The 26615-nt window shown below is 46.8% G+C and overlaps 1 pseudogene; it reads left to right on the top strand.

Moving 5' to 3' along the window:
* LOC135535967 (lysyl oxidase homolog 3B-like) overlaps positions 1-17273 on the top strand; it is an 84161-nt pseudogene extending 66888 nt beyond the window's left edge.
* The last annotated feature ends 9342 nt before the right edge of the window (positions 17274-26615 follow it).

The following is a 26615-nucleotide window of genomic DNA, read 5'->3' as shown; positions in this document are numbered from 1 at the left end:
GGGTACTGGAGGACCAGGGTGTTGGGGGGTACTGGAGGACCAGTGTGTTGGGGGTACTGGAGGACCAGGGTGTTGGGGGTACTGGAGGTCCAGGGTGTTGGGGGGTACTGGAGGACCAGGTGTTGGGGGTACTGGAGGTCCAGGGTGTTGGGGGTACTGGAGGACCAGGTGTTGGGGGTACTGGAGGACCAGGGTGTTGGGGGTACTGGAGGACCAGGGTGTTGGGGGTACTGGAGGACCAGGGTGTTGGGGGTACTGGAGGACCAGGGTGTTGAGGGGTAATAGAGGTCCACGGGTGTTGGGGGTACTGGAGGACCAGGGTGTTGGGGGGTACTGGAGGACCAGGGTGTTGGGGGTACTGGAGGACCAGGGTGTTGGGGGTACTGGAGGACCAGGGTGTTGGGGGTACTGGAGGACCAGGGTGTTGGGGGTACTGGAGGTCCAGGGTGTTGGGGGTACTGGAGGACCAGGTGTTGGGGGTACTGGAGGACCAGTGTGTTGGGGGTACTGGAGGACCAGGCTGTTGGGGGTACTGGAGGACCATGGGGTTGGGGGGTACTGGAGGACCATGGGGTTGGGGGTACTGGAGGACCAGGGTGTTGGGGTGTTGGGGGGTACTGGAAGACCAGGGTGTTGGGGGGTACTGGAGGACCAGGGTGTTGGGGGTACTGGAGGACCAGGGTGTTGGGGTGTTGGGGGGTACTGGAAGACCAGGGTGTTGGGGGTACTGGAAGACCAGGGTGTTGGGGGTACTGGAGGACCAGGCTGTTGGGGGTACTGGAGGACCATGGGGTTGGGGGGTACTGGAGGACCATGGGGTTGGGGGGTACTGGAGGACCATGGGGTTGGGGGTACTGGAAGACCAGGGTGTTGGGGGTACTGGAGGACCAGGGTGTTGGGGGTACTGGAGGACCAGGGTGTTGGGGGTACTGGAGGACCAGGGTGTTGGGGTGTTGGGGGTACTGGAAGACCAGGCTGTTGGGGGTACTGGAAGACCAGGGTGTTGGGGGTACTGGAGGACCAGGGTGTTGGGGGTACTGGAGGACCAGGGTGTTGGGGGTACTGGAGGACCAGGGTGTTGGGGTGTTGGGGGTACTGGAGGACCAGGGTGTTGGGGTGTTGGGGGTACTGGAAGACCAGGCTGTTGGGGGTACTGGAGGACCTGGGTGTTGGGGGTACTGGAGGACCAGGTGTTGGGGGTACTGGAGGACCATGGGGTTGGGAGGTACTGGAGGACCAGGGTGTTGGGGGGTACTGGAAGACCAGGGTGTTGGGGGTACTGGAGGACCAGGCTGTTGGGGGTACTGGAGGACCAGGCTGTTGGGGGTACTGGAGGACCATGGGGTTGGGGGGTACTGGAAGACCAGGGTGTTGGGGGGTACTGGAAGACCAGGGTGTTGGGGGTACTGGAGGACCAGGGTGTTGGGGGTACTGGAGGACCAGGGTGTTGGGGGGTACTGGAGGACCAGTGTGTTGGGGGGTACTGGAGGTCCAGGGTGTTGGGGTACTGGAGGACCATGGGGTTGGGGGGTACTGGAAGACCAGGGTGTTGGGGGGTACTGGAGGACCAGGCTGTTGGGGGTACTGGAGGACCATGGGGTTGGGGGGTACTGGAGGACCAGGGTGTTGGGGGTACTGGAGGACCATGGGGTTGGGGGGTACTGGAAGACCAGGGTGTTGGGGGTACTGGAGGACCAGGGTGTTGGGGGTACTGGAGGACCAGGGTGTTGGGGGGTACTGGAGGACCAGGGTGTTGGGGTGTTGGGGGTACTGGAAGACCAGGCTGTTGGGGGTACTGGAAGACCAGGGTGTTGGGGGTACTGGAGGACCAGGGTGTTGGGGGTACTGGAGGACCAGGGTGTTGGGGGTACTGGAGGACCAGGGTGTTGGGGTGTTGGGGGTACTGGAGGACCAGGGTGTTGGGGTGTTGGGGGTACTGGAAGACCAGGCTGTTGGGGGTACTGGAGGACCTGGGTGTTGGGGGTACTGGAGGACCAGGTGTTGGGGGTACTGGAGGACCATGGGGTTGGGAGGTACTGGAGGACCAGGGTGTTGGGGGGTACTGGAAGACCAGGGTGTTGGGGGGTACTGGAGGACCAGGCTGTTGGGGGGAACTGTAGGACCAGGCTGTTGGGGGTACTGGAGGACCATGGGGTTGGGGGTACTGGAGGACCAGGGTGTTGGGGGTACTGGAGGACCAGGGTGTTGGGGGGTACTGGAGGACCAGGGTGTTGGGGGTACTGGAGGACCAGGGTGTTGGGGGTACTGGAGGACCAGTGTGTTGGGGGTACTGGAGGTCCAGGGTGTTGGGGTACTGGAGGACCATGGGGTTGGGGGTACTGGAAGACCAGGGTGTTGGGGGGTACTGGAGGACCAGGCTGTTGGGGGTACTGGAGGACCAGGGTGTTGGGGGTACTGGAGGTCCAGGGTGTTGGGGGGTACTGGAGGACCAGGTGTTGGGGGTACTGGAGGTCCAGGGTGTTGGGGGTACTGGAGGACCAGGTGTTGGGGGTACTGGAGGACCAGGGTGTTGGGGGTACTGGAGGTCCAGGGTGTTGGGGGTACTGGAGGACCAGGTGTTGGGGGTACTGGAGGTCCAGGGTGTTGGGGGTACTGGCGGACCTGGTGTTGGGGGTACTGGAGGACCAGGGTGTTGGGGGGTACTGGAGGACCAGGGTGTTGGGGGTACTGGAGGACCAGGGTGTTGGGGGTACTGGAGGACCAGGGTGTTGAGGGGTAATAGAGGTCCAGGGTGTTGGGGGGTACTGGAGGACCAGGGTGTTGGGGGGTACTGGAGGACCAGGGTGTTGGGGGTACTGGAGGACCAGGGTGTTGGGGGGTACTGGAGGACCAGGGTGTTGGGGGGTACTGGAGGACCAGGGTGTTGGGGGTACTGGAGGTCCAGGGTGTTGGGGGTACTGGAGGACCAGGTGTTGGGGGTACTGGAGGACCAGTGTGTTGGGGGTACTGGAGGACCAGGGTGTTGGGGGTACTGGAGGTCCAGGGTGTTGGGGGTACTGGAGGACCAGGTGTTGGGGGTACTGGAGGTCCAGGGTGTTGGGGGTACTGGAGGACCAGGTGTTGGGGGTACTGGAGGACCAGGGTGTTGGGGGGTAATAGAGGACCAGGGTGTTGGGGGGTAATAGAGGACCAGGGTGTTGAGGGGTACTGGAGGACCAGGGTGTTGGGGGGTACTGGAGGACCAGGGTGTTGGGGGTACTGGAGGACCAGGGTGTTGAGGGGTACTGGAGGACCAGGGTGTTGAGGGATAATAGAGGACCAGGGTGTTGGGGGTAATAGAGGACCAGGGTGTTGGGGGCTTCTGGAGGACCAGGGTGTTGGGGGTACTGGAGGACCAGGGTGTTGGGGGGTAATAGAGGACCAGGGTGTTGGGGGCTTCTGGAGGACCAGGGTGTTGGGGGTACTGGAGGACCAGAGTGTTGGGGGCTACTGGAGGACCAGGGTGTTGGGGGTAATGGAGGACCAGGGTGTTGAGGGTACTGGAGGACCAGGGTGTTGGGGGTACTGGAGGACCAGGGTGTTGAGGGTACTGGAGGACCAGGGTGTTGGGGGTACTGGAGGACCAGGGTGTTGAGGGGTTCTGGAGGACCAGGGTGTTAGGGGCTACTGGAGGACCAGGGTGTTGGGAAACACTGGATTAGAGGAAGCACAGACAGGCTACAGACAGGACATCTGATTGACGTCTCCTAGGGGATAAGTCTGAGACTTAAATCCCCAGTGGAAAAGCACAGAAAGTGGCCTATCACTGACTTCCCCTAGGGCCCTTCTGCAGGTGCGTATCGTGGGAGGCAGGACGTACTATGAGGGCCGTGTGGAGGTTCAGGTGGGGGCGCGGTGGGGCACAGTGTGCTCTGCAGGCTGGACCACTAAAGAGGCCATGGTAGCCTGCAGACAGCTAGGCCTGGGATACTCCATGCATGCCATCACTGTGAGTAAACACTGGGAGAAGATGAAATGTAAATACTGCGTCTCATTCCTACGAGCCAAGGTATTCTACTCCCTTATCACCATACAGGGATATGTAGTTGTCTTAACTCCGATGTGAGTCCTCTGTCAGGTATCTTGTTGAAGGTAATAACGGTCCAAGAAAAGAGAAACCGGCACACTGCTCTTTATAGAAGAGAAACCGGCACACTGCTCTCCTCTACTGACTCCCCATCCCGCATGAGGGAGCGTAATCATCGCCTGACACTAATTAGCATAACGCAACGGACATAAATATCCCTAGAAAATATTCCTATTCATGAAAATCACAAATGAAATATATTGAGACACAGCTTCGCCTTTTGTTTAATCACCCCGTCATCTCAGATTTTCAAATATGCTTTACAGCCAAAGCTAGACAAGCATTTGTGTAAGTTTATCGATAGCCTAGCATAGCGTTATGCCTTGCTAGCAGCAGGCAACCTTGTCACAAATCAGAAAAGCAATCAAATTAAATCGTTTACCTTTGATGAACTTCGGATGTTTTCACTCACGAGACTCCCAAGTAGATAGCCAAAGTTCATTTTTTTCCCAAAATATTATTTTTGTAGGCGAAATAGCTCCGTTCCTTCTTCACGTTTGGCTGAGAAATCCCCCGGAAATTGCAGTCACGAAAATGGCGAAAAATATTCCAAATAAGCTCCATAATATCGACAGAAACATGGCAAACATTGTTTATAATCAATCCTTAAGGTGTTTTTCAAATATCTATTCGATAATATATCTGTCGGGACAATTTGTTTTTCAGTAGGACCGATTGGAATAATGGCTACCTCTGTATTTTACGCGAGAGTAACCCTGGGAGCCATCAGGTGACCACTTACCCAATGTAGCCACCTACGGCTATTCTTCAACATAAATGTGTAAAACTACGTCACAATGCTGTAGACACCTTGGGGAATACGTAGAAAGCGTAAGCTGGTTAATAGCACATTCACAGCTTAATAGGGACGCATCGGAACGCAGCGCTTTCAAAATATGGGGCACTTCCGGATTGGATTTTTCTCAGGCTTTCGCCTGCAACATCAGTTCTGTTATACTCACAGACAATATCATACAATGGAGGACCATTTTGGAAACATTAGTGTTTTCTATCCAAAGCTGTCAATTAAATGCATATTCTAGCATCTTGTCCTGGCAAAATATCCGGTTTAAAACGTTTTTTTCCCAAAAATGAAAATACTGCCCCTAGAGTCGCAACAGGTTTTAATCAAGCTATGCTACCAGCAAGAGCAGCGTTCAGGTTTCTCTTTTTTAAAGCACAGAGAAGAAAGTCAATAGTTCTCTAAGTTAAGGTATTCTACTGTACTGCCTTATCATAGTTGTAAGGTGTCTTTTAGTCAGAGGCTGAGCAAGTTGCTTTTCACAGGCAGATTGATGAGATGGGCAATCAATTTCATCAGTTGTTTATAAATTGTTGATCGTGCACAAATTGAAATGCATTTATTTGCCATAAATTAGCATGAATGCTAACCTAATTGACATACTGTATATCACTCCTCACCTCTCCAACTTGCTAGCTGATGTGTGGTGACCATTCTGGCACAAATGAGTTGCATCACTCAGGTGGGTGCTACACATTGGTGGTGGATGAGTTGGATGAGGAAGAGGTGAGTTTCCCCCAGTACACAAGAAAACAAAAAAAGTTCTATCTAGAACAGGGATGGGCAACTCCAGTCCTTAGGGGGCCATAGTGTTGTCACAGTTATTCCCAACCCCAGCAAACACAGCTGATTAAACTAATTACGTTCTAAATTGAAGATCATAATTAGTCGATTATTGGAGTCAGGTGTGTTAGACGGAGGATGGGGGAAAAGGGGGGGGACGAAAGTTGCCCATCCTTGATGTAGAACATAAAAGGGCTCTTTGGCTGTCGCCATGGTTGGACCCATTGATGAATCCATTTCGGTTGCAGATAGAACCCTTTTCACAGAGGGTTCTATTTGGAACCCACAACGGTCATGGGGACACCAAAAGAACCCTTTTGGATTTATTTGTTTCTATGTGTGTATTGCACTTTGAGTTGCTGGCAAAAGCACTTTATAAATCAGAACCTCTTAATGTCTGTGCTCTGTTTGTGTGTTTTTTTTTGTTTATCCTGCCCCCCCCCCCATCTCTAAGGAAACATGGTACTGGGACAGCAGTAACGTAACAGAGATGGTGATGAGTGGTGTGAAGTGTACAGGGAGTGAGATGTCTCTGAGCCACTGTCAGCATCACAGAACCGTCAGCTGTCAGAAGACTGCTGCTAAGTTCTCTGCTGGCGTCATCTGCTCAGAGAGTGAGTTACACTGTTTATAAATGGTCGTAACAGTGTTATGACACAATCGTAAGCGTTAGTAACACAGTAACAGAATCATAAACATGAATAAACCCTACGATTCTAGAGTGGGAGACCAGAATGCTCAACCAGTATGAGCTAGATATAGTATTGGCTTGTTATTATACATTGATACAGATATAGTATTGGCTTGTTATTATACATTGATACAGATATAGTATTGGCTTGTTATTATACATTGATACAGATAAAGTATTGGCTTGTTATTATACATTGATACAGATATAGTATTGGCTTGTTATTATACATTGATACAGATATAGTATTGGCTTGTTATTATACAATGTAATCAACTGACATAGAAGGAACTAAAATTGAGCTGGAAACTTCATGTTGACGATTTGACTGTTATTACCCTCTTCTTCTCTCTTCTCCTCCTCTTCATCCCTCGTCTCCTCCCCCTCCTCCTATCTCCTCTTCATCCCTCGTCTCCTCTCCTCTTCCTCCTCTCCTCCTCTCCTCCCCCTCCTCCTATCTCCTCTTCATCCCTCGTCTCCTCCCCCTCCTCCTATCTCCTCTTCATCCCTCGTCTCCTCTCATCTTCCTCCTCTCCCTCCTCTCCTCCCCCCTCCTCTTCCTATCTCCTCTCCTCCTCTCCTCCTCCTCTCCTCTTCCCTCATCTCCTCTCCTCCTCTTCATCCCTCCTCTTCCCTCATCTCCTCTCCTCCTCCTCTCCTCCCCCCTCTCCTCCCCCTTCTCATCTCCTCTCCTCCTCCTCTCCTCGCCCTCTCCTCTTCCCTCATCTCCTCTCCTCCTCCTCTCCTCCCCCTCTCCTCTTCCCTCATCTCCTCTACTCCTCCTCTCCTCCTCTCTCCTCTCCCCCTCCTCCTCCTCCACTCCTCTTCCCTCATCTCCTCTCCTCCTCTTCATCCCTCCTCTTCCCTCATCTCCTCTCCTCCTCCTCTCCTCCCCCTCTCCTCCCCCTCCTCATCTCCTCTCCTCCTCCTCTCCTCCCCTCTCCTCTTCCCTCATCTCCTCTCCCCTCCTCCTCTCCTCCTCTCTCCTCTCCCCCTCCTCCTCCTCCTCTCCTCCTCTCCTCTTCCCTCATCTCCTCTCCTCCTCCTCTCCCTCCTCCTCTCCCCCTCCTCCTCCTCTCCTCCTCTCTCCTCCCAGCTGCGTCTGACCTGGTCCTGAATGCTCCCCTGGTCCAGCAGTCCGTGTACATTGAGGACCGCCCGCTCCACATGTTGTACTGCGCAGCGGAGGAGAACTGTCTGTCTAAGTCTGCTGCTAGTGCTAACTGGCCCTACGGACACCGCCGCCTGCTACGGTTCTCCTCTCAGATCCACAACATCGGACGGGCCGACTTCAGGCCCAAGGCCGGACGCCACTCCTGGGTCTGGCACGCCTGTCACGGGTAACTATGGCAACCTAGTCAACCTCCAGCTGTACCCCCTCCAGCACCAGGGTCAGCACACTCTCAAATGTTGTTTTTTTGCCATCATTGTAAGCCTGCCACACTCACACACTACACAATATATTTATTAAACATAAGAATGAGTGTGAGTTTTTGTCACAACCCGGCTCGTGGGAAGTGACAAAGACCTCTTATAGGACCAGGGCACAAATAGTAATATAATAATAATAATTTTGCTCTTTATTTAACCATCTTACATATAAAACCTTATTTGTTCATCTATAATGGTGAATAACTCACCACAGGTTAATGAGAAGGATGTGCTTGAAAGGATACACATAACTCTGCAATGTTGGGTTGTATTGGAGAGAGTCTCAGTCTTAAATCATTTTCCACACAGTCTGTGCCTGTATTTAGTTTTCGTGCTAGTGATGGCCGAGAATCCACTCTCACATAGGTACATGGTTGCAAAGGGCACCAGTGTCTTTTTGTCAAGGCAGGATACTCTGAACGCAGCCCTATCCAGTGGCTTCTGATTTAAATTAGATTTTTACAGAACCGCAGGTTGCAATTTCGATGATGGCTCTCTTGTTCAGACATCGGTAAGTGGACTGGAGGCAGGGCATGAAAGGGAAAACGAATCCAGTTGTTTGTGTCATCCATTTCAGGAAAGTACATGCGTAATTGCGCACCCAGCTCACTCAGGGGCTTCTCTATATCCCATTTGACATTGTCCGGAAACTTGAGTTCAATGCTTATATTAGATATGATATTATATTAGATTAGTTAATATATTATATTAGATTAGTTAATATTCGATCTTAGATTTGACTCTCAGTCTTATTGCCCCCTACTCAAAAGGCTAAATGAGACAACAGTCTTATTGTCCCCTACTCAAAAGGCTAAATGAGACAACTCAGTCTTATTGCCTCCTACTCAAAAGGCTAAATGAGACAACAGTCTTATTGCCCCCTACTCAAAAGGCTAAATGAGACAACAGTCTTATTGCCCCCTACTCAAAAGGCTAAATGAGACAACAGTCTTATTGCCCCCTACTCAAAAGGCTAAATGAGACAACAGTCTTATTGTCCCCTACTCAAAAGGCTAAATGAGACAACAGTCTTATTGCCCCCTATTCAAAAAGCTAAATGAGACAACAGTCTTATTGCCCCCCAGGATGGTGATTGAGCTTCTTATGTATCATCACTATCAGACCTTTAGTTGTGTTTGGGGCCGAATGGAAAAAGCACTCCCTTACTGGTCCAATAAAGTTATCAGACTGGACCAGTAAGGGGGGGGGTAATGAAGTTATCAGACTGGACCAGTAAGGGGGGGGGGGTAATGAAGTTATCAGACTGGACCAGTAAGGGGGGGTAATGAAGTTAACAGACTGGACCAGTCAGGGGGTTAATGAAGTTAACAGACTGGACCAGTCAGGGGGGTAATGAAGTTATCAGACTGGACCAGTAAGGGGGGGGGTAATGAAGTTATCAGACTGGACCAGTAAGGGGGGGGGTAATGAAGTTATCAGACTGGACCAGTAAGGGGGGTAATGAAGTTATCAGACTGGACCAGTAAGGGGGGTAATGAAGTTATCAGACTGGACCAGTAAGGGGGTAATGAAGTTATCAGACTGGACCAGTAAAGGGGGTAATGAAGTTATCAGACTGGACCAGTAAGGGGGTAATGAAGTTAACAGACTGGACCAGTAAGGGGGGGGGTAATGAAGTTATCAGGTGGACCAGTCAGGGTGGGTAATGAAGTTATCAGACTGGACCAGTAAGGGGGGGTAATGAAGTTATCAGACTGGACCAGTAAGGCTGGGTAATGAAGTTAACAGACTGGACCAGTAAGGGTGGGTAATGAAGTTATTATTATTTTATTTTTTTTACCTTTATTTTACTAGGCAAGTCAGTTAAGAACAAATTCTTATTTTCAATGACGGCCTAGGAACAGTGGGTTAACTGCCTGTTCAGGGGCAGAACGACAGATTTTGTACCTTGTCAGCTCGGGGAATTGAACTTGCAACCTTTCGGTTACTAGTCCAACGCTCTGACCACTAGGCTACACTGCCGCCCCAAAGTTATCAGACTGGACCAGCAAGGGTGGGTAATGAAGTTAGCAGACTGGACCAGTAAGGGGGGGTAATGAAGTTAACAGACTGGACCAGTAAGGGGGGGGTAATGAAGTTATCAGGTGGACCAGTAAGGGGGGGTAATGAAGTTAACAGACTGGACCAGTAAGGGGGGGTAATGAAGTTATCAGACTGGACCAGTAAGGGGGGGTAATGAAGTTATCAGACTGGACCAGTAAGGGGGGGGGGGGGGGTAATGAAGTTATCAGACTGGACCAGTAAGGGGGGGTAATGAAGTTATCAGGTGGACCAGTAAGGGGGTAATGAAGTTATCAGGTGGACCAGTAAGGGGGGGGGGGGGTAATGAAGTTAACAGACTGGACCAGTAAGGGGGGGTAATGAAGTTATCAGACTGGACCAGTAAGGGGGGTAATGAAGTTATCAGACTGGACCAGTAAGGGGGGGGTAATGAAGTTATCAGACTGGACCAGTAAGGGGGGTAATGAAGTTATCAGACTGGACCAGTAAGGGGGGTAATGAAGTTATCAGGTGGACCGGTAAGGGGGGTAATGAAGTTATCAGACTGGACCAGTAAGGGTGGTTAATGAAGTCGTCAGACTGGACCAGTAAGGGTGGGTAATGAAGTTATCAGACTGGACCAGTAAGGGGGGTAATGAAGTTAACAGACTGGACCAGTAAGGGGGTAATGAAGTTATCAGACTGGACCAGTAAGGGGGGGGGTAATGAAGTTATCAGACTGGACCTGTAAGGGGGGTAATGAAGTTATCAGACTGGACCAGTAAGGGGGGGTAATGAAGTTATCAGACTGGACCAGTAAGGGGGATAATGAAGTTATCAGACTGGACCTGTAAGGGGGGTAATGAAGTTATCAGGTGGACCAGTAAGGGGGGGGGTAATGAAGTTATCAGACTGGACCAGTAAGGGGGTAATGAAGTTATCAGACTGGACCAGTAAGGGTGGTTAAAGAAGTTATCAGACTGGACCAGTAAGGGGGGGTAATGAAGTTTTCAGACTGGACCAGTAAGGGGGGTAATGAAGTTATCAGACTGGACCAGTAAGGGGGGTAATGAAGTTATCAGACTGGACCAGTAAGGGGGGGTAATGAAGTTATCAGACTGGACCAGTAAGGGGGGTAATGAAGTTATCAGACTGGACCAGTAAGGGGGGTAATGAAGTTATCAGACTGGACCAGTAAGGGGGGGTAATGAAGTTATCAGACTGGACCAGTAAGGGGGGGGTAATGAAGTTATCAGACTGGACCAGTAAGGGGGGTAATAATAAAATAAAGAAAATTAAGCTAGATATGACAGGTATGACAGGTATGACAGGTATGATAGATATGACAGGTATGACAGGTATGACAGGTATGACAGGTATGATAGATATGACATGTATGACAGGTATGACAGATATGACAGGTATGACAGGTATGACAGGTATGATAGATATGACAGGTATGACAGGTATGACAGGTATGACAGATATGACAGGTATGACAGGTATAACAGATATGATAGGTATGATAGATATGACAGGTATGATAGATATGACAGGTATGACAGGTATGACAGGTATGATAGATATGACAGGTATGACAGGTATGACAGGTATGACAGGTATGATAGATATGACAGGTATGATAGATATGACAGGTATGATAGATATGACAGGTATGATAGATATGACAGGTATGACAGGTATGACAGGTATGACAGGTATGATAGATATGACAGGTATGACAGGTATGACAGGTATGACAGGTATGATAGATATGACATGTATGACAGGTATGACAGATATGACAGGTATGACAGGTATGACAGGTATGACAGGTATGATAGATATGACAGGTATGACAGATATGACAGGTATGATAGATATGACAGGTATGACAGGTATGACAGGTATGATAGATATGACAGGTATGACAGGTATGACAGGTATGATAGATATGACATGTATGACAGGTATGACAGATATGACAGGTATGACAGGTATGACAGGTATGATAGATATGACAGGTATGACAGGTATGACAGGTATGACAGGTATGACAGGTATGATAGATATGACATGTATGACAGGTATGACAGATATGACAGGTATGACAGGTATGACAGGTATGACAGGTATGATAGATATGACAGGTATGACAGGTATGACAGGTATGACAGGTATGATAGATATGACATGTATGACAGGTATGACAGATATGACAGGTATGACAGGTATGACAGGTATGATAGATATGACAGGTATGACAGGTATGACAGGTATGACAGGTATGATAGATATGACATGTATGACAGGTATGACAGATATGACAGGTATGACAGGTATAACAGATATGACAGGTATGACAGGTATGACAGGTATGACAGGTATGACAGATATAACAGGTACAACAGGTATGACAGGTATGACAGGTATGACAGGTATGACAGGTATGACAGATATAACAGGTACAACAGGTATGATAGATATGACAGGTATGATAGATATGATAGATATGACAGGTATGACAGATATGACAGGTATGACAGGTATGACAGATATAACAGGTACAACAGGTATGATAGATATGACAGGTATGATAGATATGATAGATATGACGGCTATGATAGATATGACAGGTATGACAAGTATGATAGATTTGACAGATATGACAGGTATAACAGGTATGACAGATATGACAGGTATGACAGATATGACAGGTACAACAGGTATGACAGATATGACAGTTATTACAGGTATAACAGGTATGACAGATATGACAGGTACAACAGGTATGACAGATATGACAGGTATAACAGGTGTGACAGATATGACAGATATGATAGACATGACAGGTATGACAGATACTGTATGACAGGTATGATAGTTTTTAATAATTCTTCACTACTGTTGCACTCCCCATGCAGGCACTACCACAGCATGGACATCTTTACCCACTACGACCTGCTGTCATCCAATGGGACCAAGGTGGCTGAGGGACACAAGGCTTCCTTCTGTCTAGAAGACACCGAGTGTCACGAGGGTGAGTCTGGGAGGCAAACCAATCAAAACAGTCTACTGGAAGTCTATTCAATCAGAACAGTCTACTACTGTTCACCCAATCAGAACAGATTATATTGGCGTGCCATCCAATCAGATCAGACTTCCCTAGATGGCCAGCCAATCAAATATGGCCTATTTCTGGGTGTTAAGATTAGGGATATCTTATCCAAATCCAAGGGAAACATTTTGTATCTGGTTTTGGAGGTTATAGTAATTTTGGTTAAAAGTCTAATAGTTGTGTATCTGTGTTCTCCAGGTATCTCTAAGTGGTAGGGGTGTTCTGTGTTCTCCAGGTATCTCTAAGTGGTAGGGGTGTTCTGTGTTCTCCAGGTATCTCTAAGACGTAGGGGTGTTCTGTGTTCTCCAGGTATCTCTAAGAGGTAGGGGTGTTCTGTGTTCTCCAGGTATCTCTATGAGGTAGGGGTGTTCTGTGTTCTCCAGGTATCTCAAAGCGGTATGAATGTGCTAACTTCGGAGAGCAGGGCATCACCGTGGGGTGTTGGGACCTGTATCGCCATGACATCGACTGCCAGTGGATTGACATCACCGACATCAAACCAGGAAACTACATCCTACAGGTGGACTACCATTTTTAAAAGGCTTTTAACAAATCCTGGGGAAGCCCCGAATCAGACACTTAACTTACAAAATGTGTAACTGCATTTATTCTGTCTGCATGTATTCTGTCTGCATGTATTCTGTCTGCATGTATTCTGTCTGCATTTATTCTGTCTGCATTTATTCTGTCTGCATTTATTCTGTCTGCATGTATTCTGTCTGCAGTTATTCTGTCTGCATTTATTCTGTCTGCATTTATTCTGTCTGCATTTATTCTGTCTGCATTTATTCTGTCTGCATTTATTCTGTCTGCATTTATTCTGTCTGCATTTATTCTGTCTGCATTTATTCTGTCTGCATTTATTCTGTCTGCATTTATACTGTCTGCATTTAATCTGTCTGCATTTATTCTGTCTGCATTTATTCTGTCTGCATTTATTCTGTCTGCATTTATTCTGTCTGCATTTATTCTGTCTGCATTTATTCTGTCTGCATTTATTCTGTCTGCATTTATTCTGTCTGCATTTATACTGTCTGCATTTAATCGGTCTGCATTTATTCTGTCTGCATTTATTCTGTCTGCATTTATTCTGTCTGCATTTATTCTGTCTGCATTTATTCTGTCTGCATTTATTCTGTCTGCATTTATTCTGTCTGCATTTATTCTGTCTGCATTTATTCTGTCTGCATTTATACTGTCTGCATTTAATCTGTCTGCATTTATTATGTCTGCATTTATTCTGTCTGCATGTATTCTGTCTGCATTTATTCTGTCTGCATTTATTCCGTCTGCATGTATTCTGTCTGCATGTATTCTGTCTGCATGTATTCTGTCTGCATTTATTCTGTCTGCATGTATTCTGTCTGCATTTATTCTGTCTGCATGTATTCTGTCTGCATGTATTCTGTCTGCATTTATTCTGTCTGCATTTATTATGTCTGCATTTATTCTGTCTGCATGTATTCTGTCTGCATGTATTCTGCCTGCATGTATTCTGTCTGCATTTATTCTGTCTGCATTTATTCTGTCTGCATGTATTCTGTCTGCATGTATTCTGCCTGCATTTATTCTGTCTGCATTTATTCTGTCTGCATTTATTCTGTCTGCATTTATTCTGTCTGCATTTATACTGTCTGCATTTAATCTGTCTGCATTTATTCTGTCTGCATTTATTCTGTCTGCATTTATTCTGTCTGCATTTATTCTGTCTGCATTTATTCTGTCTGCATTTATTCTGTCTGCATTTATTCTGTCTGCATTTATTCTGTCTGCATTTATTCTGTCTGCATTTATACTGTCTGCATTTAATCTGTCTGCATTTATTATGTCTGCATTTATTCTGTCTGCATGTATTCTGTCTGCATTTATTCTGTCTGCATTTATTCCGTCTGCATGTATTCTGTCTGCATGTATTCTGTCTGCATTTATTCTGTCTGCATGTATTCTGTCTGCATTTATTCTGTCTGCATGTATTCTGTCTGCATGTATTCTGTCTGCATTTATTCTGTCTGCATTTATTATGTCTGCATTTATTCTGTCTGCATGTATTCTGTCTGCATGTATTCTGCCTGCATGTATTCTGTCTGCATTTATTCTGTCTGCATTTATTCTGTCTGCATGTATTCTGTCTGCATGTATTCTGCCTGCATGTATTCTGTCTGCATTTATTCTGTCTGCATTTATTCTGTCTGCATGTATTCTGTCTGCATTTATTCTGTATGCATTTATTCTGTCTGCATTTATTCTGCCTGCATGTATTCTGTCTGCATTTATTCTGTCTGCATGTATTCTGCCTGCATGTATTCTGTCTGCATTTATTCTGTCTGCATCATTTCTGTCTGCATTTTATTCTGTCTGCATTTATTCTGTCTGCATTTATTCTGTCTGCATTTATTATGTCTGCAGTTATTCTGTCTGCAGTTATTCTGTCTGCATTTATTCTGTCTGCATGTATTCTGTCTGCATGTATTCTGTCTGCATTTATTCTGTCTGCATTTATTCTATCTGCATGTATTCTGTCTGCATTTATTCTGTCTGCATGCATTCTGTCTGCATTTATTCTGTCTGCATTTATTCTGTCTGCATGTTATTCTGTCTGCATGTATTCTGTCTGCATTTATTCTGTCTGCATTTATTCTGTCTGCAGTTATTCTGTCTGCAGTTATTCTGTCTGCATTTATTCTGTCTGCATGTATTCTGCCTGCATTGTTTTCCTGTCTGCATTTATTCTGTCTGCATTTATTCTGTCTGCATTTATTCTGTCTATATTTATTCTGTCTGCATGTATTCTGTCTGCATGTATTCTGTCTGCATTTTTTTCTGTCTGCATTTTTTCTGTCTGCATTTTTTCTGTCTGCATTTATTCTGTCTGCATTTATTCTGTCTGCATTTATTCTTTCGACGTTGCTTTTTCATGAACCCTTTGTAAACTCACCGAGCGCCCTTAGGGGCCCGGAACCTCCAGACACACTGCAGATTATGGAGTGGCAGAATTATTTTAACGTGAACTCCATATCATTTACCTCTTGTGTTTGACGTTCAATCCTTTCAGATTGTGATCAATCCCAACTTTGAAGTGGCAGAGAGTGACTTCACCAATAACGCCATGAAATGCAACTGCAAGTACGACGGCCACCGGATCTGGCTTCACAACTGCCATATGGGTGAGGAGCTGAATGGTCACCAGTCTGAATAAGGTCCTATATAGGAAATATGGGGTCATTTCAGACATACCCCTGGTTTGTTCCAGACTCTTCCACTGCTTTCTGTCTCTGACTGTCGGTTGCCCCTACAGGTGATGCCTTCAGTGAGGAGGCAGAGAGGAAGTTTGAGAAATACCCAGGACAGCTCAACAACCAGATCTCGTAATCTGCCTAGCAACACACCAATCTCATCAGACCCCCATTGTACAAAACTAAAAAAGGGGGTGGCTGATGCGTCTAACCATGTTCAACAATGGGATAACCAATCACCTGCCAGAAACCCAATTCATTATCATATCCCAAACCAACCAACCAATCACAACCAACATCATTAAATCACAAGCAACATTCCACAGGGCAGCAGTCAGCAAGTGATCTTAGACCAGGATTCAATCCGAACGCATTTTGTCGACCAATGCACATTTTAATAAAAGGCATTGTTTCCTGCGTTTGCAGAGGAGACCGCATTCACGGTAAAACGCTCCGTATGTCGGCTTCAAATGACCTTTAAAATGTCACGCTCGCTCTACCGCGGGTCAGATTGAATCCAGGCCTTGACAGGAGGAGCCGTGTCACATAGTGAATGTGTTGGTATATGCCAGTGTTATTGTTATTATACTTGAATACTTAGTGCTCTAAGATTTTATTTTTTAACAAACTTATTTCAGATTTTGTTTTTGTTCAAACGTGAGTATATTATGCTAAATTCTGTCACAGAAGAACAAGTCATATGATATCATACTAGTCTTAATGAATGTTTGACTGATTGATGTCTGACGTTCAACCTTTTCATTCATGTTTTGTTAAAGTTGTGAATGAAGTTTAGTTTTTTTTGTCCAGTCTGTAGTTTTGAAAGGTGACCCAGAGGTGTATTCACTAGGAACCAAGCAGAAGCAAACAAAACAGGTGAAGGACCTACCTACATCTGTCCAATGTAAGCTCTTTGGTTTCGTTGCAAAACGTTTTCAGTTGTTTTGCTACGCTGTGCACTAATGAATACACCTCAGGAGAAGCCGCTCGTCCTTATTCTGCTACAAGACATCTTCATAATGACCTGAGATATCACAGTCGAACCATCCAATGTTGTTGCATCTCCATGTAGTTCTCATAGTTCACACGTGAAGATCTATTTAGATCAAATTAAAATCTGAAGCCAGTTCCACTGCTTTTTTCATTCTTCCCCTTTAATTCCCCTTTAATCAGGGACTGATTTAGATCTGGGACACCAGGTGGGTGGTTCCCCTCTAATCAGGGACTGATTTAGATCTGGGACACCAGGTGGGTGGTTCCCCTCTAATCAGGGACTGATTTAGACCTGGGACACCAGGTGGGTGATTCCCCTCTAATCAGGGACTGATTTAGACCTGGGACACCAGGTGGGTGATTCCCCTCTAATCAGGGACTAATTTAGACCTGGGACATCAGGTGGGTGATTCCCCTCTAATCAGGGACTGATTTAGACCTGGGACACCAGGTGGGTGATTCCCCTCTAATCAGGGACTGATTTAGACCTGGGACACCAGGTGGGTGATTCCCCTCTAATCAGGGACTGATTTAGACCTGGGACACCAGGTGGGTGATTCCCCTCTAATCAGGGACTGATTTAGACCTGGGACACCAGGTGGGTGATTCCCCTCTAATCAGGGACTAATTTAGACCTGGGACACCAGGTGGGTGCAATTAATCATCAGAAAACCCATAGTACTCCGGACCCTAGGGTAAACGCAAATTGTAAAGTGTCGGTCCCATGTTTCATGAGCTGAAATAAAAGATCCCATAAGTTGTCCATGTGCACAAAATGCTTATTTCTCTAAAATGTTGTGCACAATTTTGTTGTGCACAAAACAACTCTTAATTTTGGAGACCCGTGGATTTATAAAAACGCGCTCATAAAACAGTTACAACGGTTGTAATATTAACACACTAACGGTAGGAAGAATCTGTTAACGGTAGGAAGAATCTGTTATCTGATGTCATGGGTCAAGTTCAAGCCCAGTTGATCACGTGTAGTAACTAGAAACAGCGCCACCCTCAGGCACTCCAGGTAAGTACATGTACAAGCACGACATCTTTCTTCAGATCATTTTTTGAACATTGTTCTCTCAACATGTATCAACAATGTTTTACCTCAACCTTTACTGTAAAAAATTTCAAATAATTTAAATTATATTTGTATTTATTATGTCTGAGCTGTGTGCCGGTAGTTTAGACAGACAGTTCGGTGCATTCAACATGATGAAGTCAATCTCTCCCCCACTTTGAGCCAGGAGAGATTGACATGCATATTATTAATATTAGCTCTCTGTGTTCATCCAAGGTCCAGCCGTGCTGCCCTGTTCTGCAATTTTCCTAAGTCCTTTTTTGTGGCACCTGACAACACAATTGAACAGTAGTCCAGGTGCCACAAAACTAGAGCCTGTAGGAGCTGCCTTGTTGATAGTGTTGTTAAGAAGGTAGAAACTAGGGCCTGTAGGAGCTGCCTTGTTGATAGTGTTGTTAAGAAGGTAGAAACTAGGGCCTGTAGGACCTGCCTTGTTGATAGTGTTGTTAAGAAGGTAGAAACTAGGGCCTGTAGGACCTGCCTTGTTGATAGTGTTGTTAAGAAGGTAGAAACTAGGACCTGCCTTGTTGATAGTGTTGTTAAGAAGGTAGAAACTAGGGCCTGCAGGACCTGCCTTGTTGATAGTGCTGTTAAGAAGGTAGAAACTAGGGACTGTAGGACCTGCCTTGTTGATAGTGTTGTTAAGAAGGTAGAAACTAGGGCCTGTAGGACCTGCCTTGTTGATAGTGCTGTTAAGAAGGTAGAAACTAGGGCCTGTAGGACCTGTCTTGTTGATAGTGCTGTTAAGAAGGTAGAAACTAGGGCCTGTAGGACCTGCCTTGATGATAGTGTTGTTAAGAAGGTAGAAACTAGGACCTGCCTTGTTGATAGTGCTGTTAAGGCAGATAAGCTCTTTATTATGGACAGACTTCTCCCCATCTTAGCTACTGTTGTATCAATATGTTTTGACAGTTTACAATCCAGGGTTACTCCAAACAGTTTAGTCACCTCAACTTGCTAAATTTCCACATTATTCATTACAAGATTTAGTTGAGGTTTAGGGTTTAGTGAAAGACTTATCCCAAATACAATGTTTTTAGTTTTTGAAATATTTAGGACTAACTTATTCCTTGCCACTCATTCGGAAACTAACTGCAGCTCTTTGTTAAGTGTTGCAGCCATTTCTGTCGCTGTAGTAGCTGACGTGTTTAGTGTTGAGTCCTCCATATATATATATACTCTTTATCCATATTATAACAGAGGGTGTAAAGCCATAACACATACGTTTTTCCAGCAGCAGACGATAATGGATAATGTCAAAAGTTGCACTGAAGTCTAACAAAACAGCCCCCTCAATCATTTTATTATCAAAATCTCTCAGCCAATCAGTGATTTGCGTAGGTGCTGTGCTTGTTGAATGTCCTTCCCTATATCAGCATGCTGACATTCTGTTGACAATTTGTTTACTGTAAAATAGCATTGTTTCTGGTCAAACACCATTTTCCCCCAGAAGTTTACTAAGGGTTGGTAACAGGCTGATTGGTCGGTTATTTGAGCCAGTAAAAGGTGCTTAACGATTCGTAGGTATAGGAATAACTTCAGCTTCCCTTCAGGCCTGAGGGCACACGCCCTCTCGTAGCCTTAAATTGAAGACGTGGCAATAAGGTCTGCTATTATGCTCAGTAATTTTCCATCCAGCTTGTCCAGACCCCGGTGACATTCACACATATTATCCAGATACTGACTGTTAGCACTTGGTGGTCTAAAACAGCTTCCCACAAAAATAGGCTTTAGGGGAGGCAGATGAACCTCTAGCCGTGTTACTTCAACAGTGGAACAGTATATATATCAGTGTTTTCAGTTCCGGTAGCGTTTTACCATTTTGATAGGTCATCCATAACAAGATGATGTCCCTGGTTTGTCTGTGGATACTTTGTTGCTTTTGACCGTTTGTTTTGGTGTTGAAGCTGCAGAACACACCGGTCAGTAGTTTCCTTCCAGACGGGTCAGTAGTTTCCTTCCAGACGGGTCAGTAGTTTCCTTCCAGACGGGTCAGTAGTTTCCTTCCAGACGGGTCAGTAGTTTCCTTCCAGACGGGTCAGTAGTTTCCTTCCAGACGGGTCAGTAGTTTCCTTCCAGACGGGTCAGTAGTTTCCTTCCAGACGGGTCAGTAGTTTCCTTCCAGACGGGTCAGTAGTTTCCTTCCAGACGGGTCAGTAGTTTCCTTCCAGACGGGTCAGTAGTTTCCTTCCAGACGGGTCAGTAGTTTCCTTCCAGACGGGTCAGTAGTTTCCTTCCAGACGGGTCAGTAGTTTCCTTTCAGACGGGTCAGTAGTTTCCTTCCAGACGGGTCAGTAGTTTCCTTCCAGACGGGTCAGTAGTTTCCTTCCAGACGGGTCAGTTGTTTCCTTCCAGACGGGTCAGTAGTTTCCTTCCAGACGGGTCAGTTATTTCCTTCCAGACGGGTCAGTAGTTTCCTTCCAGACGGGTCAGTAGTTTCCTTCCAGACGGGTCAGTAGTTTCCTTCCAGACGGGTCAGTAGTTTCCTTCCAGACGGGTCAGTAGTTTCCTTCCAGACGGGTCAGTTGTTTCCTTCAGACGGGTCAGTAGTTTCCTTTCAGACGGGTCAGTAGTTTCCTTCCAGACGGGTCAGTTGTTTCCTTCCAGACGGGTCAGTTGTTTCCTTCCAGACGGGTCAGTAGTTTCCTTCCAGACGGGTCAGTGGTTTCCTTCCAGACGGGTCAGTAGTTTCCTTCCAGACGGGTCAGTAGTTTCCTTCCAGACGGGTCAGTAGTTTCCTTCCAGACGGGTCAGTAGTTTCCTTCCAGACGGGTCAGTAGTTTCCTTCCAGACGGGTCAGTAGTTTCCTTCCAGACGGGTCAGTAGTTTCCTTTCAGACGGGTCAGTAGTTTCCTTCCAGACGGGTCAGTAGTTTCCTTCCAGACGGGTCAGTTGTTTCCTTCCAGACGGGTCAGTGGTTTCCTTCCAGACGGGTCAGTGGTTTCCTTCCAGACGGGTCAGTAGTTTCCTTCCAGACGGGTCAGTAGTTTCCTTCCAGACGGGTCAGTTGTTTCCTTCCAGACGGGTCAGTTGTTTCCTTCCAGACGGGTCAGTAGTTTCCTTCCAGACGGGTCAGTAGTTTCCTTCCAGACGGGTCAGTAGTTTCCTTCCAGACGGGTCAGTAGTTTCCTTCCAGACGGGTCAGTTGTTTCCTTCCAGACGGGTCAGTTGTTTCCTTCCAGACGGGTCAGTAGTTTCCTTCCAGACGGGTCAGTAGTTTCCTTCCAGACGGGTCATTTGTTTCCTTCCAGACGGGTCAGTAGTTTCCTTCCAGACGGGTCAGTAGTTTCCTTCCAGACGGGTCAGTAGTTTCCTTCCAGACGGGTCAGTAGTTTCCTTCCAGACGGGTCAGTAGTTTCCTTTCAGACGGGTCAGTAGTTTCCTTCCAGACGGGTCAGTAGTTTCCTTTCAGACGGGTCAGTAGTTTCCTTTCAGACGGGTCAGTAGTTTCCAGACGGGTCAGTAGTTTCCTTCCAGACGGGTCAGTTGTTTCCTTCGACGGGTCAGTAGTTTCCTTCCAGACGGGTCAGTTGTTTCCTTCCAGACGGGTCAGTAGTTTCCTTCCAGACGGGTCAGTAGTTTCCTTCCAGACGGGTCAGTAGTTTCCTTCCAGACGGGTCAGTAGTTTCCTTCCAGACGGGTCAGTAGTTTCCTTCCAGACGGGTCAGTTGTTCCCTTCCAGACGGGTCAGTTGTTTCCTTCCAGACGGGTCAGTAGTTTCCTTCCAGACGGGTCAGTAGTTTCCTTCCAGACGGGTCAGTAGTTTCCTTCCAGACGGGTCAGTAGTTTCCTTCCAGACGGGTCAGTAGTTTCAGGTTCTCTTTACACAGGATGAGGTAAGTCCAGAATGGTTTCTGAGTGTCTCTCTGGGGGTGTTGTTCATGTGTTTAACAGGTCTCTCTGGGGGTGTTGTTCATGTGTTTAACAGGTCTCTCTGGAGGTGTTGTTCATGTGTTTAACAGGTCTCTCTGGGGGTGTTGTTCATGTGTTTAACAGGTCTCTCTGTGAGTGTTGTTCATGTGTTTAACAGGTGTCTGTGGGTGTTGTTCATGTGTTTAACAGGTCTCTCTGGGGGTGTTGTTCATGTGTTTAACAGGTCTCTCTGGGGGTGTTGTTCATGTGTTTAACAGGTGTCTCTGTGGGTGTTGTTCATGTGTTTAACAGGTCTCTCTGGGGGTGTTGTTCATGTGTTTAACAGGTCTCTCTGGGGGTGTTGTTCATGTGTTTAACAGGTCTCTCTGGGGGTGTTGTTCATGTGTTTAACAGGTCTCTCTGGGGGTGTTGTTCATGTGTTTAACAGGTCTCTCTGGGGGTGTTGTTCATGTGTCTCCGCTTCCTTCTGTAGATTCTTGTTTGGTGTTTGTACTGTGTAGGACCTTAGCTGGTCCGGTTTGTACTGTGTAGGACCTTAGCTGGTCGTGTTTGTCCTGTGTAGGACCTTGGTTGGTCGTGTTTGTACTGTGTAGGACCTTAGCTGGTCGTGTTTGTACTGTGTAGGACCTTAGCTGGTCGTGTTTGTACTGTGTAGGACCTTGGCTGGTCGTGTTTGTCCTGTGTAGGACCTTGGCTGGTCGTGTTTGTCCTGTGTAGGACCTTGGCTGGTCGTGTTTGTCCTGTGTAGGACCTTAGCTGGTCGTGTTTGTCCTGTGTAGGACCTTGGCTGGTCGTGTTTGTACTGTGTAGGACCTTGGCTGGTCGTGTTTGTACTGTGTAGGACCTTGGCTGGTCGTGTTTGTACTGTGTAGGACCTTGGCTGGTCATGTTTGTACTGTGTAGGACCTTAGCTGTTCGTGTTTGTACTGTGTAGGACCTTGGCTGGTCGTGTTTGTCCTGTGTAGGACCTTAGCTGGTCGTGTTTGTACTGTGTAGGACCTTGGCTGGTCGTGTTTGTCCTGTGTAGGACCTTAGCTGGTCGTGTTTGTACTGTGTAGGACCTTGGCTGGTCGCGTTTGTCCTGTGTAGGACCTTAGCTGGTCGTGTTTGTACTGTGTAGGACCTTGGCTGGTCGTGTTTGTACTGTGTAGGACCTTGGCTGGTCGTGTTTGTCCTGTGTAGGACCTTAGCTGGTCGTGTTTTTACTGTGTAGGACCTTATCTGGTCGTGTTTGTCCTGTGTAGGACTTTAGCTGGTCGTGTTTGTACTGTGTAGGACCTTGGCTGGTCCGGCTTGTACTGTGTAGGACCTTAGCTGGTCGTGTTTGTACTGTGTAGGACCTTGGCTGGTCGTGTTTGTACTGTGTAGGACCTTGGCTGGTCGTGTTTGTACTGTGTAGGACCTTGGCTGGTCGTGTTTGTACTGTGTAGGACCTTGGCTGGTTGTGTTTGTACTGTGTAGGACCTTGGCTGGTCGTGTTTGTCCTGTGTAGGACCTTGGCTGGTCGTGTTTGTACTGTGTAGGACCTTAGCTGGTCCGGTTTGTACTGTGTAGGACCTTGGCTGGTCCGGTTTGTACTGTGTAGGACCTTAGCTGGTCCGGTTTGTACTGTGTAGGACCTTGGCTGGTCCGGTTTGTACTGTGTAGGACCTTGGCTGGTCCGGTTTGTACTGTGTAGGACCTTGGCTGGTCCTGTTTGTACTGTGACTCTAAATTAAATAGAACCTTGACCATGTGACCTAGCCACCCCAAAACAACTTTGTAATGTTCACATCACACACCCTTTGGTTTTCTGAAAAGTGGATAAATGTACATATTTTACCTGAATTTATTAAGTTAATTTTTTGACATGCCTCCCTGATCTAATTGAGCAGCCGGATTGCAGTGGTAATGAATGTCGGTGTTTGTTTTGTACCTCAGACCAAAGGGCTTTGGAAGAAGACACACATTGTGAATTGAGTCAGCCTCTATACGGGCCTGAGTGTCATACAGCCTCTATACGGGCCTGAGTGTCATACAGCCTCTAAAAGGGCCTGAGTGTCATACAGCCTTTATACGGGCCTGAGTGTCATACAGCCTCTATACGGGCCTGAGTGTCATACAGCCTCTATACGGGCCTGAGTCATACAGCCTCTATACAGGCCTGAGTCATACAGCCTCTATACGGGCCTGAGTGTCATACAGCCTCTAAAAGGGCCTGAGTGTCATACAGCCTCTAAAAGGGCCTGAGTGTCATACAGCCTCTAAAAGGGCCTGAGTGTCATACAGCCTCTATAGGGCCTGAGTGTCATACAGCCTCTAAAAGGGCCTGAGTGTCATACAGCCTCTAAAAGGGCCTGAGTGTCATACAGCCTCTATACGGGCCTGAGTGTCATACAGCCTCTAAAAGGGCCTGAGTGTCATACAGCCTCTAAAAGGGCCTGAGTGTCATACAGCCTTTATAAGCCTGAGTGTCATACAGCCTCTATAAGCCTGAGTGTCATACAGACTCTACGCCCTGAGTGTCATACAGCCTCTATACGCCCTGAGTGTCATACAGCCTCTAAAGGGCCTGAGTGTCATACAGCCTCTATAAGCCTGAGTGTCATACAGCCTCTATAAGCCTGAGCGTGTGATGGTTCATCTGATAGCATAGCGGGATTTCTTATAAGCGTCAGGATTAGTGTCCCGGCCAATAGGAGCGCAGCTTCCGGATGAGCATGTTCCTGTTTCCTTATGATCAGCTGGTTGAGCAACGTCTTAGTGCCAGCATCGGTTTGTGGTGGTAAATAGACAACTATGAAGATGAAAAATCTATTGGTAAAATAGTGTGGTCTACAGCTTATCATAAGGTACTCTACCTCAGGCGAGCAAAACCTTGAGACTTCATTCATATTAGATTTTGTGCACCAGCTGTTATCGACAAATAGACACAGACCTCCACCCTTTGTCTTACCGGAGGCTGATGCACGGACAACCCAGCCAGCTGCATATTATCCATGTTGTCGTTCAGCCACGACTCGAACTCGACTGGAACATAAGATACTACAGTTTTTAATGTCCTGTTGATAGTCTTGAACGGAGCTCATCCAGTTTATTCTCCAGTGATTGCACGTTGGCCAATAGGATGGATGGTAGAGGCGGGTTACCCACTTGCCAAAAAAATTCTCACATACACCCGGATCTGCAGCCCCGGTCTCTTGGTCTTCTCCTCAATGCGATTGACGGGGGTTTGGGCCTGGTCCGGTATTTGCAGTAAATCTTTTGCGGCCGACTCGTTAAAAGAACAAAAATCTTCATCCAGTTTGAGGTGAGTAATCGCTGTTCTGACATCCAGAAGCTCTTTTCAGGGAGCAGAAACATGATGTACAAAATCTCCTCTGGTGCCATTATAATAATTATAAATTATTTAAAGCCAAATGACTCACAAGAAAGTAGAAGAGAGGATCAATAAGGAAGAAACAATTATTTATTGCATAACGTTCTCATTGTGACCTTGACAGATGAGAAGTCCATAGATGGAAGTTGTACAGAACTTTCATAACCTGTAAACCCCCCCCCATAACCAAACTGGTGGAAACATGGGTAATTGTGCCAGGAAACTGTTCATCACAAACAGAGTGTGCCTGTGATTATTATTATTTGACCATGCTGGTCATTTATGAACATCTTGGCCATGTTCTGTTATAATCCTCACCAGGCATATCGTCAAAAATAACATTGCGATACGTAACTATCGATTCCACCCCCCCCCCATTACTAACATAAACGCCACAATTTTCTAGGGCTTGGACAAATGACTACACCCCAGCTAACCACATCATGGTTGAGCAAGACATTTTCTAGATAAAGGATAAGTAGCATATTGTTTTTAAACACGTTCATGCTTTTCTCCGCTGACAAAACAACAGCTGTTTCCAAGTGGGCGTGGCAGATATCACAACTGTTCAGTGAAGGACTCCGGTAGGAGACACATGCCTATAATCAATTAAAACGTGGCTATCGAGGAGGGGAGGAGGCCTCTTTTGTTTGCCTACTAACAAATCGACATCTCAACGGTTTCCGGGTCACAGAGGAGAGGGTGGAGGACGGTATTTTTCCCAAATGAGAAACGGCCACGCTGGCCGTGTTCCAGAGCATTGTGACGGACTGACTTATCTACAAATAATAATGAGTAGTTATTTATGATGCAAGGTGATTTGTAGATCAGTCAGTTGCGACTCACCTGCAATGCTGGCTGCAATGTCAAACATTGTTTAAACTTCCTGACATTGGCCGTGTTCCAGAGCATCAAACCCATGATACATTGTTGGTAAATGGGGACTGATCTACAAATAATCATGAGTAGTTATTTATGATGCAAGGTGATTTGTAGATCAGTCAGTCGTGACCCGCATACAATGTCAAACAAGCTCACTATCTCGCCAGTCTCCTCTGAGGCCTCTAGCCAAGGCTCCGAGTGAAGTTTCCCTTAGGTATAGATCCAGAATCAGCTTCCATTCCCACAATCCTAAGCTGAACCATAGTGGGGAAAAGGATAAACTGA

This window comes from Oncorhynchus masou, unplaced genomic scaffold (assembly GCF_036934945.1).
Source record: "Oncorhynchus masou masou isolate Uvic2021 unplaced genomic scaffold, UVic_Omas_1.1 unplaced_scaffold_539, whole genome shotgun sequence".
NCBI classification, from domain to species: domain Eukaryota; kingdom Metazoa; phylum Chordata; class Actinopteri; order Salmoniformes; family Salmonidae; genus Oncorhynchus; species Oncorhynchus masou.
The sequence above is the reverse complement of the archived record's forward strand: the minus strand, read 5'-3'. Positions and strand labels throughout refer to the sequence as shown.